Source organism: Saccostrea cucullata, unplaced genomic scaffold (assembly GCF_032062105.1).
Source record: "Saccostrea cucullata isolate Sc308-1 unplaced genomic scaffold, CSIRO_AGI_Scuc_v1 ctg72, whole genome shotgun sequence".
Lineage (NCBI taxonomy): Eukaryota > Metazoa > Mollusca > Bivalvia > Ostreida > Ostreidae > Saccostrea > Saccostrea cuccullata.
In genome coordinates, this window is record NW_026918900.1 from 395,590 (window position 1) to 411,352 (window position 15,763).

Here is a 15,763-nt window from a genome sequence, read left to right on the forward strand (position 1 = left end):
TTTATAGTATGAAATCTACGATAGAGAAACTCTTTACGAATATAATTACACTTGGAAAAAACTATGTAATATTCGATAGTAAACCAAAATCCTGGAAATTTTTTTGATTTCAGTGAGGTGTTTACTCTCGTATTTTCCCCTAAAACTGATTCTGTTGATTTTTCATTGATTTTTTTTATCGTTAATTCTAAATTGTTTCTAAGTATTTTTTAAAAGTTATTTTCTAATATTTTGCAAAAATGATGAGAACGCTTAACAATATTACGCTGTTTCGCTCTCCTCTCTCTTTTTCTTTTCTTTCTTTCTTTTTTTCTTTTTTTTTTTTTTTTTAAAAATGATGTGAACGTTTGTGCGTACAAACGTACGCCTGGCTACGCGCCTGGGGAGTATAACGAAGTCATTATATTGAAGGAAATGCTGTCCCCCTTTTAGTTGATGAACTCTACAGAATGAGATTTTTTTTCTTTTAACCAGATTTCTAAGGTTCGGAAGCACTTTTCACAAAAATATCTTACGATTAATATAAAAATTTCACAACCCTGTTAATTGTAAAATTATTTATAGATATTGCGTCACTGTAGTTGCTATTTTTTGTGTGACGTCACTCGTTCCCCTTCGGAAGTTCTCGGATATCGCGACTTCAAGAACTACGAGGAACAACAGCACGCGATTGTCTGCGACACAGGAGATTCAAAAGACATTAGACATTCGGTACGAGAATGATGGACTTTTCATACTTCATAATTCGGTGTATGGGCTAACCGTGGAAGTATTGTCGTGTACATAGCGATCGATACATGCGTGGAGCTGGAGGACTTCCCTTTTGATTAACAGCTGAATAAATTCTGTCCGCGAATATAGTTTGTTTGCTATATAATTATACCAAAAATAATTATCTCATCCCAAGTTATTTTAAAAAAACTGAAAATCTTGCTTTTTACAACATTATTATTATTTTCCTGCAATAATTATAATGTTGTCTGTTAAATTGTACACATTATTTTATTTTCCCCAATATATCATTATTTACACTTTACAATAATAATCTTGCCAGTCAAAAGTAAAAAAAAAAAAGGTTCTTTTGATTATGGAAAGCCGTAGGGTACCCCCACATTATTATTTTTTTTTCCTATATAATTATACCAAAAATAATGTGGACACATTATTATTATTTTCTGTAAATGTACACATTATTTTATTTTCCCCAATTATCATTATTTACACATTGGACACGATATTCCCCCAATTAAAAAAAAAAAAAAAATTTTAAATTTATTTTTTTTTATTATTTTTATTTTGTACACATTTTTTTTTTTTTTTTTTTTTATTTTTTTTTTAAAAAAAAAATTTTTTTTTTTTAAAAAAAAAAATAAAAAAAAAAAAAAAACTTAAAACAATTATTTCCGAAATCTTCGTTATATAATCTTTGCAACAATAATAATGATGTAAACGGGACTTTGTTTTTATTTTCAACAGGAAAGATAACTTCTTTTTTAGTGACAGTAACGAAAACTCTGTCCCCTTCTCCACAATAATTATAAGATTGTGACTGCCTACATTATTTGAAGCGTGAAGATTTTATTATTTCTAGCGTGACGGACACAAACGTTTAAGTGAGAGAGATTTTCCTACATTATTTGAAGCGTGAAGATTTTATTATTTGAAGCGTGAAGACTGAAGTTTTTATTATTTGAAGCGTGAAGTTTTTATTATTTCAAGTGTGACGGAAATCAAGCGTCGATGCGAGAGAGATCGTCACCTGAAAAAGCCATGTGCTGTGCGATTATATATATAAACAAGAAGCCGACGACAGACAAAGCGCTGTAAGTAGCCTATTACGTATCATTTATGTACAAGTAAGTGTCATGCATTCATTTAATAAAGGTTACGCTTTCAAATCTTATCATCTCATGTCAGTCATGATCTGTCAAACTGCAGATCAAATTTAAGAGCTAGCCTACCGAAGAAACAGGTAGTTCGAATTGTCTCTGTACTTCTTTTCCATATAAGAATGGAATTGTTTGGTGATTTATGTTGTACATATAAATAATATAGCATAATCTAGATCTATTTCTTTATTAATATTCTATATATAGTTAAATTGGCATAATTTAAGTATATTTCTCAAAAAGCAGTAAAATAAAAACAAGTAGTTCAAGGAGATTGAAAAAACATTTCTCAGGAAGTGGTATTGGATTGGCTATTTATTTATAGTCCTAGGATGGAGAACAACATGATTTGTACTCCGGCAATGACATGGCACTCAGAAGAAAGCTGGCTGAAACGAACTTGGAGAAGAACAATGGAACAAGAAAGATTCCAGCTGGGTTGGATTAGCTGGGCATCAGCAGGGGCATTAGCCAAAGACAGAGGCAGGTGAAGGCTGTGGTAATGAGGCCTTGTGTACCTGTAGGCATGAAGGGTATAGTATATACATGTACTTGTATTTTACAGTTTTAACTTGAATTTTCTCTGCAGTAAGTCTTTCACATCTATTGAAACTGAATGCTTTGATTGGGTTTCAAGTTGAAGTAAAACTATAACGTAATCGTATTGATTTTTCTACTCAGTTTTTATTTACTGTAGGACCAGATCATCAAAATACATGTACTGTCTTATATTGCAGATCATGAGATGTATGGATGTTGTCCTAAGTAAGAACTGTCCTGGCAATGTTGGAATGAAATTTACAGGTAGAAGTGTTATTGCTTGTGTTTCTGCATGTGTGGCTATGGGGGGAGGCTTTTAATGTACCGGGTATTGAAGACTCTCTACACAGTGAGAGACCTACAGTGTATTTGATTATGATTTTAATAGAGTAAATAGAGGATATTCAATGTTTTGGAGTTGATTATGGAATTTATTTCACGAGTGGGACAGGATTTTTTTTAAATTTTCACGAGTGCGAAGCACGAGTGAAAATATAAAGCAAACCACTTAGCCTGAGTATGGAATCTGGATATAAATTTTTCAATTTTGACTTTGTACGGATTAAATCCATTCACAAGTATTGTGATGAAAAGATTTTCTAAATATTATTTTTAATGTATAAATTAAATACTGTTTATATAAAGTACAGAGTTTTGCACCATTTGTCAGATTATTATTATCAGTGATTTCATGACATGTGCAAATCAAATCATTTCACTTATAGACAATAGCTTGATTCTTATGTTACATTGATTCTCTGTTGTTTTGGAACTGAACTACCAGTTCCCCACCACCTTCGGTATCTGATCAAGGGAAACTACTCATGAGAGGGGGTATTAAAACATTGTTAATCCTATAATGCCTTGATGTGTTAATATTTTCAAATTCATTTATGAGCATCGGTCATCTTAGTCATCGGCCTCTTTACATGATCTCAGGCCATCGGCCAACACATAATGGGAATTACCACATGGTCAATCTTATAAGTAAGTCTTTGACGTGTATTAATCTGCCCTAAAATAATTTGTACTTGTGACCATCGGTCACCTTGGCCATTGGCCTCTGTATATCTCAGGCCATAGGCCTACTCTTAAGTTTTTAAAGCCACCAGCATCACTCAAACCATAGGTCAACAAAGGCCACCGGCCCTCATCTACAAGGCCATCAGCCTTTGATTTTAGAGCTAACAGGCAAGCTTGGTTATTTTTCCTTTACAGTTTTGTTTTAATGATTGCCTTATGTATAGCACACTTTCACTGAACTAGTTTAAACATGCACGCCCTCTGTGTTCATGTTCTGTGTATACCATATGTTATGATATATCATGCCGAGTAGTTCCCAGAAGCAAAATTCAAAATCTGATACTGATTCCTTGTCTTTGTTTTATGTAAAACACTCTTCAATGCCTTTTTAAACAATTCATTAATCATCAGTCATCATGAGAAATCAAAATTATTCTATAATTATTGAAAGAATTATGTGCACATTTATTTTTTTAGGAGCTACAAAGAGTTTTGGTTTTTAGAAGACTTAGTATAAATGTTCTAAAGAAAGAAAAAGTGTGGCAAAGAAAGGAAAGGATTATTCACTCAAAGAAATATGGATGACAAGGTAAAATGGACATTCTGTTCTACAGAATTTAAAGAATTGATTTATTTATTACAGATAATGGCAGATTTACCCAGGGAGGGTGTAAAAAAAAGCTTGAGGGCAATTGCAGATATTTTACATGAATTTTTTAGATCTACTGGTCAGAGACCAGAAGAGCTTATGTGATAGTAAGGTGTCCGTCGTCCGTCCGTCTGTCTGTAAACTTTTCACATTTTCGACTTCTTCTCAAGAACCGTTGGGCCAATTTTAACCAAACTTGCCACAAAGTATCCTTGGGTGAAGGGGACTCAGGTTTTTTGTTCAAATGGGGAGATGTTTTTGGAAATATAAGGGCCACGCCCTCATTCAAGGGGAGATAATTGGAAATTAATGAAAATTTGAAATATATAGCATATTTAAAAAATCTTCTTCTCATGCACCACTGTGCCAGGAAAGATGAAACTTATGGGGAAACATCCTCAGGTAGTGTAGATTCAAGTTTGTTCAAATCATGACCCCTAGGGGTAGGGCGTGGCCAAAATGGCCGACCAAAGTTTTACATAGAAATATATAGGAAAATTCTTTAAAAATCTTCTTCTCAAGAATGACAAAGCCATAATTCATCATATTATATGGAATCATGCTCAAGTAGTGTAGATTCAATTTTTTTCAAATCATGACCCTCAGGGGTAGGGCGGGGCCAAAATGGCCGACCAAAGTTTTTAAAGATATATATATATTCTTTAAAAATCATTTTCTAAATATAGCAAATCCATGATTGGTCATGGAACTACTTTTTTTTATTTAAACTTTACAATAAAAAGCCATTTTCTACTTTTTCCTACCCTTAGTGCTCAGGTGAGCGATGTGGCCCATGGGCTTCTTGTTACATTTTAATCTCTCCCCCCATAATTCAACAAAATCAAAAGGCAAGATTGAAGGGGTAGGATTAAGGCTAAGGGGAGATAATTCAGGAAAGAAAAAAAAGGTTTTATTGAGTCATTTGAAAATCTTCCTATTTTATTCATCTCATTCTTTTAAAACTGAATTTAACAAATTAAATTATAGGAAAAATCAGGTCAAAAAATGTTGATGAAATTAAATAGGTCCCATCAATATGTATCAGCATATAAGGTTTGACAAAAGTATTATTAATAGCTCTTGAAACTGGGCTAAACACAAATTCAAGAAATTAAGGTCAATGTCAAAAGAAAGGTCAATGTCCAAAAAAGTGGATGCAGTTGAGAGGTTCTCTCATTATTATGTGTCAGCATATGAAGTTTCTTTAAAAATATTTTGAATACTTTCTTTGAAACTGAGATAAATGCAAATTATGATGAAGGGACAGAAATGCATGTTATAGGAGCTCATGTTAAGGTGAGCATTGTGGTCCATGGGCCTCTTGTTATGTGTTATTTTCATTGATCAACAATCAGGTGATATACATGTAATGATATTGTTACATTTCAGTACCTCCAGTAAATGATGTCATATCCAGCTTTGAAAATGTTTTGTTTGAAAGAAAAGGACCTGAAGAAGGAGAAAGATCTATTTTATAGATTTAGATGGATTGATAAACTGTCAAAGCTATTGCTATCACTAAATTTTGTACAATACTTGTAATTCTTTATCACTGAGTCTTTGAGCCTTCTGACATGATAGTGTATCTAATCTGAGAAAGCAGTGTCCATGATATCAATCTTGAAACATTTCAAAATAACCTAATATCAAAACATAATATGTACAGATTTAATAGCAGATGAAAACTCTACACAAACTGGATACTGATGTTACTGAAATTTAGAGATGTCATACTTGGTGTTGATTGATTTAAGAAACAAAATTAATGTCTGAAATGATGTAATAAACTAATTACTCCAGTCTTGTTTTTGCTTTATTTTTAGGAAATATGTAACGGTATTTAGATGTAATTTGCATAGGTGTTTTTAACCCCCATAATTAGAGATTTGGGGGCTTGTGGTTTTTGCTCTGTCTGTCTGTCTGTTTGCAAAAACCTTATCCTTTTTTAGCTCACCGAAGGCTTTTCTGATCACATTTTGTAAGTAGTCCGTCCGTCCGTCTGTAAACTTTACACATTTTCAACTTCTTCTCAAGAACCACTAGGCCAATTTTCACCAAAGTTGGTACAAAGCATCCTTATGTGCTGGGGAAATTAAATTGTAAAAATAAAGGGCCAAGTCCCCTTCCAAGGGGAGATAATCAAGAAAAGACAAATTTGGTCGGGGTCATAAAAAAATCTCAAGAACCACTGGGCCAGGAAGGATGAAACTTATGTGGAAGCATCCTGGGGTAGTGTAGATTCTAAATTGTTCAAATCATGACCCCTGGGGGTAGGCTGGGGCCAAAATAGGAAATCCAAGTTTTACATAGACTGAAATATATAGGAAAAATCTTCCCAAGAACCAGTGGGTCGGGAAAGCTGAAACTTATGTGGAAGCATCCTTGTGAAGTGTAGATTCTAAATTATTAAAATCAAGATGGGGGTAAACAGTGGTGGTGGTGGTGGGGGGGCACAATAGATACAAGAAAAGGGGAAATCTGGAAAGAACTGCATCACCAAAGTAACTCAGGTGAGCGATGTGGCCCATGGGCCTCTTGTCATAACTTTTGAATTGTAAGCTAATACGATTTATCATTGAGTCAAATGCTGACTGATGTTTTTCATACTAATTGTTAGTCCAATATTTATACACTGAATTGATGACGGATTTTTCTGCCATTTCCCGATCATGACTAGGAGCACACAGCTTGTGTGACCGTTTGGCAGGGGATGTTCACTCCTCCATGGCAACTGATCCCACCTCTGATGTTTTGGAGGTCCATGTTTGCTCTGCTCCTACCGTATACGTGGAAATTTTAGCAAGAATTTTATTTTGGCATTATTAGCGAAGGCACTGATATCGCTAAAAATTAATTTTGGTTTCATTTGTAATAGCTTCTTCGGTGGCATTTTTAAAATGGCTAAAATTACTTTTCGCTAACAGCAAATTTGCATCTCCCTAAAATTTCCACTTATACTGTATTTTGTATTGTTTTATGGACTTTGAAATGGAATACTGTTCGTTATCTCCATATCTTCTATTACTTTTTGTCATTCAAATCCAAGAAAACGCTCAAAAAACCCATCCAGTTTATCATCCATTTCCTTATAAATTTAGTACATTCTTTCCCTGTTGGGTGGAATTGTTTTTGTCTTGTTTTTTAAGAAAATGAGTAAATATTACAATATATGATGTATTTATTGTCACCAAATGGGTAGCTCAATAAATCGTCATTTAATATATGAGTAACCTGATAGCTTCAAATACTTAAAATGAATTACTTCTTTTAGGAAAATGGTAGAGAAAAATTCAAATAAAAATTGCGTCAATTGCTTTGCTATTGGAAATGCAAATTTAAGGTATTTTATGTACATGTTAAACAAGGGATTTTTGAACAATTTTGAATGATTTTAAACAAGTTAAAAATACATTGCTAGTTAACATTAAATGTGAAATGAACCAATTGACAAAACCTAAAACATATGATATTAGAAGCTGGTCTTTTTTCTCCTTTAGAGATTTTGAAGAATTTTCTAACTTTGATTTAAAAAAATGTTTTTAATTTGTCAAAATATATGTGGTATATGTTTCATTTCATTTCATAGTATAATAAAGAGAGAGTTTATGCATATTTTCACCAAGAGATTTGTTTTGGATTCAGATTATAATTTACAATATCTTAAACAAAAACATGTGCTGCCCATATACTTCAATGTTGAATTCAAGATGCAATTAATTGGACAATAATTCCTGCAATGAAGCATTTTTATTTAATAATATCTTCAAATCATGTCAAATTGCTACCATGATACAATATTGGACCATTCATTACTTTGGTACAAAATATGGTCGTTATACATTGAATATTTTTATATATGCAATCAATGTAAATGCCAAAATTCAAGTTTGTTAACTCATTCAGATCCCAGTTCATTAAATGCATCACTACAAATCCAATGTCAGATGTTGTCAAAGGACACTTTCATGTACATATTGTTCAAGTAACAACACTTGCACTCTTCCGTTTAGAATTCTCTGAAATTTGCCAAGATTGTTCTTTCTTCAAAATTATTCATATTGCAAATTTTTGGTCCAGGTCTGCATACTCTTTCATCAAGAATTCTCTGAAATTTATCAAGGCTGTGTTTTCCTTACTTATCTTCACCTTGTATTTTTTTGGTCCATAGGTCTGAATTTATGATATAAGCTAAAATTCTACCACGGATAAGTTGAAACTCTCGACATCAAATTGATGGTTCCCAAACCCTGAAAAAAAAAAGTTCAAAAACACAGAATTCTCATAATACATTTTTGTAATAAATAATGCATACCTGGGTAATCAAACAGAACCTGGGTTTGATTGGGGATTATTTTCCTGCAGTTTGTAATGATAACTACCATGAAAAGGAAGCCTCCGATTACTGATACTAATGGCTAAACCAGAAGTCTCTGATGAGACTGTAGCTCTGATTTGTATTTGTAACAAAGGAAGAGATAAAGTGCCACGCCACAGCATGATACGCCCGTCAAAAAATTACAATTACAATGTATCTTAAACAGTTAAAAGTGCAGGAAAATCATGTCAACCTTGATTTTTAGATTTCAATGATTTTTACACACCTTAAAAAATTTGTTTATCCATCTCATGTAGTGTAGGCATTAATTATAACAAATATTGCATCATTCATAGATTTCTATACCTTGCCAAATGCCTATCATATTAAACAATATCAAATTAGTCTTCACAACTTAATCTATATAATTAATTTTGGAAAATGAAAGGCTGGCCATCAAAGTTCTTATGTCTAATTCCCGAAGGATACAGATAAAGACCATGCTCTGAAGAAATGAAAGAGAAATGCAGCTAGCCTTCCTACATTGAACACATTAATTAATCTTTAACTGGATGCTTGTCTACTCATTACTCCCAAAACATTATTGGATCTGCACTATCTACCATAAAACATTTTTAAAACATATAAAACATATGAAAACATAACATTGAGATTTAATGTCAGACAGTTAATTCAACTATATACAATACCCCGTCCGAAGCGAATTATGAAATCCGGTCTGTTACGCTCAGTGTGTTCTCTTATCCGCAACTATCTTATACCTGAGAGAAAAAATGAAATTTTCAAAAGAAATTTTTTACATATTGCCAATGTTTACCTCCTACTTTAATTAGAGGTATTTTAGTATTTAAATGCAAAACATGGACATTGTCAATGATGACTTGAATAAAGCTACTAATGGCTAAACCCCATGAGACTTGATGAGACTGTAGCTCTGATTTGTATTTGTAACAAAGGAAGAGATAAAGTGCCACGCCACAGCATGATACGCCCGTCAAAAAATTACAATTACAATGTATCTTAAACAGTTAAAAGTGCAGGAAAATCATGTCAACCTTGATTTTAAGATTTCAATGATTTTTACACACCTTAAAAAATTTGTTTATCCATCTCATGTAGTGTAGGCATTAATTATAACAAATATTGCATCATTCATAGATTTCTATACCTTGCCAAATGCCTATCATATTAAACAATATCAAATTAGTCTTCACAACTTAACCTATACCTAATTAATTTTGGAAAATGAAAGGCTGGCCATCAAAGTTCTTCTGTCTAATTTCCGAAGGATCCAGATAAAGACCATGCTCTGAAGAAATGAAAGAGAAATGCAGCTAGCCTTCCTACATTGAACACATTAATTAATCTTTAACTGGATGCTTGTCTACTCATTACTCCCAAAACATTATTGGATCTGCACTATCTACCATAAAACATTTTTAAAACATATAAAACATCAATGATTTTTTTTTAGATTTAATGTCAGACAGTTAATTAAGATGCAATTGACATGGACATGCAGATTCCACCCCTACCCCCATAAAATCAATTTTTAAGATCATAATATTATGTAATATCAAAATAGTTTAATATGCAATATCAAATTAGTTATTATACCCCCCGCTTGAAAAGCGGGAGGGTATATAGTAATCGTTAATTCCGTCCGTCTGTACATCTGTCCGTCTGTCTGTCCGTCCTTCCGTCCGTCTGTTACGCTTTGGGGTACCCATCTCTTATCCGCAACTCCTCTCATACCACTGAATGAAATTTGATGCAACTTTCACAAAATCTTTATTACATATTGCCATTGTGCACCTCCTATTTTACTTTTTGATCCGACTCATATTTTAGGTTTCCCGGTCACAGGAAAACATGGACTTTTTCACCACTTATAACCATATGGGAGGCGGGGGGTATCATTTAGTGAGCTCATCGCTCACAGTACCTCTAGTTTTAATTACTTCTCATCAAATTTATTTTAAAACTTCGGCTAGCCAACAAGAGCTATTTTTAATCCAAAAGGCTTACCCATTTGGCCCAATACTCAAGGGATATAGATAGCACCGATGCTCTTACAGCTACTCCTCACACTAAACTCATTATACCCCCCGCTTGAAAAGCGGGAGGGTATATAGTAATCGTTAATTCCGTTTGTCCGTCTGTACGTCCGTCTGTCTGTCCGTCCGTCTGTTACGCTTTGGGGTACCCATCTCTTATCCTCAACTCCTCTTAAACCACTGAGTGAAATTAAATGAAACTTTCACAGAATCTTTATTACATATTGCCATTGTGCACCTTCTATTTTACTTTTTGATCCGACACATATTTTGGGTTTCCCATAGCAAAACATGGACACTGCCATTTATACACAAAAGGGAAGCGGGGGGTATCATTTAGTGAGCCCATTGCTCACAGTACCTCTAGTTCTAATAAGGTTAGTGAAATAGTTTTACATTTTTTTGAATGTGTAAATGAATAGAAAAAAAAGACATTTTTTTTTTAAATTCCACTTAAATTAAAGGTCACAGTGACCTTGAAATAGGTCGCGACACACCTTCTACCTAAAATGCATAAACTGGCCAAGTTTGATGATTCTAAGTCTAATAGTTTTCTAGTTATGGACTGGACAGGATTTTTCCATATTTGGCTATAACTTTTTAAATATAGGTCAGAGCGACCTACTTTTTGTGCGCGATACACCTTCTACCCAAGATGCATCAGCTGACAAAGTTTGATAACTCTAGGCCTTATAGTATTAAAGTTATGAGCCGGACACGAGAAAAGCTAACAGACGGACGGACAGACAGACAGACAGACGGACACGAAGCCTATAACATAATACGTCCCGTCTTAAGACGGGCGTATAAAAAGTAGCACTTGAACTTGAAACTATGCCACAGCAAAGTAAAGAATAATGGACCCCATAAAGGATTTTATCCTTCAACTACCCCTTGCATTGACCTAATAAAGGTAACCTAGAGATAAACCCAAGCTTTATCCGGTCACTGCCCTAATAAAGCCTTGTGCATGTATTCCAACATTCTAAAAGCATTGTGATGTCATGTATATTGCAATGTTTACGCCATGGCGTCATAGTTTTCAACTGCAGAGATGTGCCTAAATCTGTCAAAAATAGCTTGTTTTGGAGGTTTAAATGTTTAAAATATGTTGCAGGATAAACAAAATACATGATAACTGTCTTGAAATATGAGCATTATTTGGGCTCAGGTCGAAAACGTAAGAGGGCTAGGCAAGCCTCGCTCCTATCATGTTTTCTTACCCTCGCCCAAATATCGCTTATATTTTAAGACAGTAATCATGTATTTTATATAATTATATGTAAGGGTTAATATACTCGTAGCGCTCTATTATGGAGGCGAGGCCCATATTACTTTTAAGGAATGGAGCGCTACGAGTATATTAACCCTCTTAAATTCCACCTTTTTAATGCTTTTATTTATTGTTCATTTATATAAAATTAAGAATATTTATATGATATAGTGTAAATAGAAATTATATATTAGTAGTATTTATTTTTTTATAAACTATAGGAAGTAGGCGAAAAAAGTGTACCCAAGTAATTCTCATCCAGTGTTTCCCAACAGCTTCGATAGCTTAGTGAAGGTACTAATTTAAGGGGATGAAGGACCTTTGGCTGAAAAAATACCTGTCATTTAATTTTTATCATATTTTGTATATATCTTATTTAGTATGTCCTACATATATAAGGAGAGAGAGATATGAGGTTTGATATATAGCTTGGATGATTTATACAAATACCTTGGATATTATTAACACAGTGTCTGAGCAGAGTTTTTATTCTCCATGTTTCTGGGTCCATTACTCGGTCGATAATTGAAATTTTTCACCATATAGATAAAAAATATACCAGCGGAAATGTGTCTTTTAAAATATTTTAGAGTATTAATAGGGTTAAAAATTCGAAAAAGCAAGATCCTTTTGTAACACCACATCTGTAGCCGGAAATTTAAAATTTTTACAACAGATTTGCAGACAACTTAAACCATAAAAAAATTAATTTGCAAAAATCCTATCATTCAATATTTGAAAATTTACGTCGAAGTTCAAGGTCGTCATTGTATTGATTAACTGTAAAAATATGCGATTGTATCTGAAGCTTAGCTCAATATTGCACGGGGCAAAGTTAAACGAGTCATGATATGAGAAAAACGTGAAATGTTTACATTTCTCAAGTACGGGAAAACCCAACTATGATGTCACACATTCTGAAATAAGCTAACAGAACTTTTTAACCATGTAATATTTTTTGCGTTCTGAAAGTTACAAAATACCCTACCATGTACACATTATGGCCCATTTTAATGATTTTATACTACCCGTATTTACCGTGTATGATCTTATTGAACTAAGAGATCCACTATGACGTCACTTAGCACTGGACGCGCATAGTAGGGAAACGGCATAGTAGATTAATCATTCCGTAATTTTATAATATTTGCAAGAAATTTTATGTTTTCAGATATTTTTATACTAGATGGTGAACGCAAACAAACAGTCAAAAAATTTATACAAGTACTGTGGTTTCAATCACGTTTTGTACATATTTTATCAGAGATTATGACGTAAATCAACTGAGTCACGTGACCATACATCCTTCATCCCCTTAAGTCACCCTAAGTAGCAGCTAGGCTAGCTCTACAATCAAAAGCATAGCTGCAGATCTGTAGCGTTATCAATATTTGTCTTTGACCTATATAACGCTACAGACCAGGTAGTGCACATTTTCTGCACTACAGGATCTGTTTATGGTCAAAGACAAATATAAACTAAGATGACTGAAGTCTCTGTCAGTGAAGCTTTACTGGTTTGTACTTATAGCAAAGGAAGAGAAAAAAAGCATATGGAAATTAAAACTTTTCAACAGCAATAAATAGAATAATGATCCTTAATTAAGTCTCTTTATGTTCTTAGTGCAGTCTACTTGCATGCCACATTTACATTATGATCAGACTAAAATTGTATTTGGAATAGCATTTTGAAAGAATTTCACAGAAATGTCTATTTTTAGTAACCACGGCAACACCGTTCATCGAAATCAAAAACCGATACACAGAATTATGTATCTTATTCAGTCTTCTTGTGTGCCAATTTACATTGAAATCAGACTAAAACTGTAGATAGGAGTAGCATTAATTGAAAGAATTTATAAATTTCTATTTTTAGTAACCACGGCAACACCGTTAGGTGTCAGAAATCAAAAGAGAGAGATACAGAATTGTGTATCTTAGTGTAGTCTACTTGTGTGCCAAGTTATATTGAAATCAGACTAAAACTGCAGGAGGAGTAGTATTTTGAAAGAATTTCACATAAATTTCTATTTTTAGTAACCACGGCAACACCGTTCATCGAAATCAAAAACCGATACACAGAATTATGTATCTTAGTGTAGTCTACTTGTGTGCCAAGTTATATTGAAATCAGACCAAAAATAGTGAAAGGAGTAGCTATTTTATAAAAATTGTTCACAGATGTACAGACTAGGCTAGACAATCAGACAAAAACGGACGCATTATAACGCACAAGTGCACTCTTCATGGTCTCTGTAATGGTAAAGACAAATATAAAAAAAACCATAATGCTACAGATCTGCAGCTATCAAAAGCATTGCTTTACATAGTGGCAGCATAGCAGCTACACTGTAGAACACCTCCCAGATTTAAAGGATCAATCAATATAAACAATAAATCGCCTTTCTTTGTTTTGTTAGAATGGGACTTTATGTTGCAGATGTTGCAGAAAAAAATGCATATCCCGCTTACATGGGTTATGCATTTTTTTCTGCTGCAACAACTGCAATGTTAATTACCATTCTAACATTCAAAGAAAGCATTTCATTGTTAAAATGATTTTTATTAAGGCCTTAGTAACCTTACCATCAAATTCTTCATTTTGAAATGAAACATCAGGTATCTCTTGCACCACTTTCAGACAGAATTAATTGTTCAGCTGATTCATTTTCTATCTTGAATTTTCTTTCAATCAGTGGCAGATAGACATACAAAATCTAAAAATATAAATGCGTAGATGTATGTGCAAGATTATGGCAAGATTATGGCATGTACAGAGGTCTGAGGAGTAGATGAGAAATGTTTGGCAAGGAAAGGCATTTTTCACCATGTTAAAGTCACAACCTTTTCATAAAAAGGTAGTGGCGGGGTCTGGGAACTTTTCAGATTAAATTCTTCCATTCACAGGACAGAATATATGTATTTCCACTTGATCAAAGAATGATTATTTATTTTTTCCACCAAAATCAGACTTAACTATACTATATACAAGGGGGAATGTTTATTTACTTAATCCGTCAGTACAATCAAATGAAATGATTGTCCTTTTTTAAATCAGACAGGTTGGTTTTATAATGCATGCGTCTATGTGCACACTACATGGTCGGTTTCTGATAGCTGTCTGAGGCAATTCGAAATGTTTTAACTCTAGCTCAATTTACAATAAACTCACATCCGATTTAAGAGACGTTATCTGAATGATGTAAGTCACTTACATATACATTTATGATTAGTCCGTACTCACCGCTTTTAAAAAGCCTATAGCTGGATTTTCTGTCTTTCATTTTGTTTACAATTACATTCATATTTGCAACAGGCTGAACAGCGCACATGGCCTTTTCAGGAGACGATCTCTCTCGCATCGACGCTTGATTTCCGTCACACTTGAAATAATAAAAACTTCACGCTTCAAATAATAAAAACTTCACGCTTCAAATAATAAAATCTTCACGCTTCAAATAACAAAATCTTCACGCTTCAAATAATGTAGGAAAATCTCTCTCACTTAAACGTTTGTATCCGTCACGCTAGAAATAATAAAATCTTCACGCTTCAAATAATGTAGGCAGTCACAATCTTATAATTATTGTGGAGAAGGGGACAGAGTTTTCGTTACTGTCACTAAAAAAGAAGTTATCTTTCCTGTTGAAAATTGTTAATTATAAACAAAGTCGGAAATAATTTTTTTTTTTTTTTAAATTTTCCTACATTATTATTACATCATAAAAGAATAATTATGATGTTGAAAATAAAAAAAAAATAAATGTGTTACAAAATATTATATAACGAAGATTTTTTTATTATAATTGTTTTAAGTTTTTTTTTTTTTTATTTTATTTTTTTTTAATTTTCAATCACTACATTGTTATTACAGGGATGCATTGTTATAAAATGATGAAATAAGAATAATTATGATCTTGAAGTAAAATAAAAAAAAAATGTGTACAAAATAAAAATAATAAAAAAAAAAAAATTATTTTTTTTTTTTTTTTTTTTA

The 15,763-nt window shown here is 33.0% G+C and overlaps 2 long non-coding RNA genes across 3 annotated transcripts; one reads left to right on the forward strand and one right to left on the reverse strand.

Moving 5' to 3' along the window:
* Positions 1-1,366: 1,366 nt before the first annotated feature.
* On the forward strand, positions 1,367-5,925 carry LOC134275256 (uncharacterized). Of its 2 annotated transcripts, none has more exons than XR_009993787.1 (5): positions 1,367-1,856; positions 2,215-2,422; positions 2,627-2,693; positions 3,930-4,041; positions 5,491-5,925. It is a non-coding gene; the product is annotated as an uncharacterized LOC134275256 (long non-coding RNA). The 2 variants fall into 2 exon arrangements; XR_009993786.1 differs by having other exon boundaries at positions 1,369-1,823; positions 5,491-5,923.
* Positions 5,926-7,555: 1,630 nt separating this feature from the next.
* Positions 7,556-15,374, reverse strand: LOC134275318 (uncharacterized). Its single transcript, XR_009993796.1, has 3 exons — positions 15,011-15,374; positions 14,353-14,483; positions 7,556-8,348 (listed from the first exon to the last, which is right to left on the reverse strand). It is a non-coding gene; the product is annotated as an uncharacterized LOC134275318 (long non-coding RNA).
* Positions 15,375-15,763: the final 389 nt, after the last annotated feature.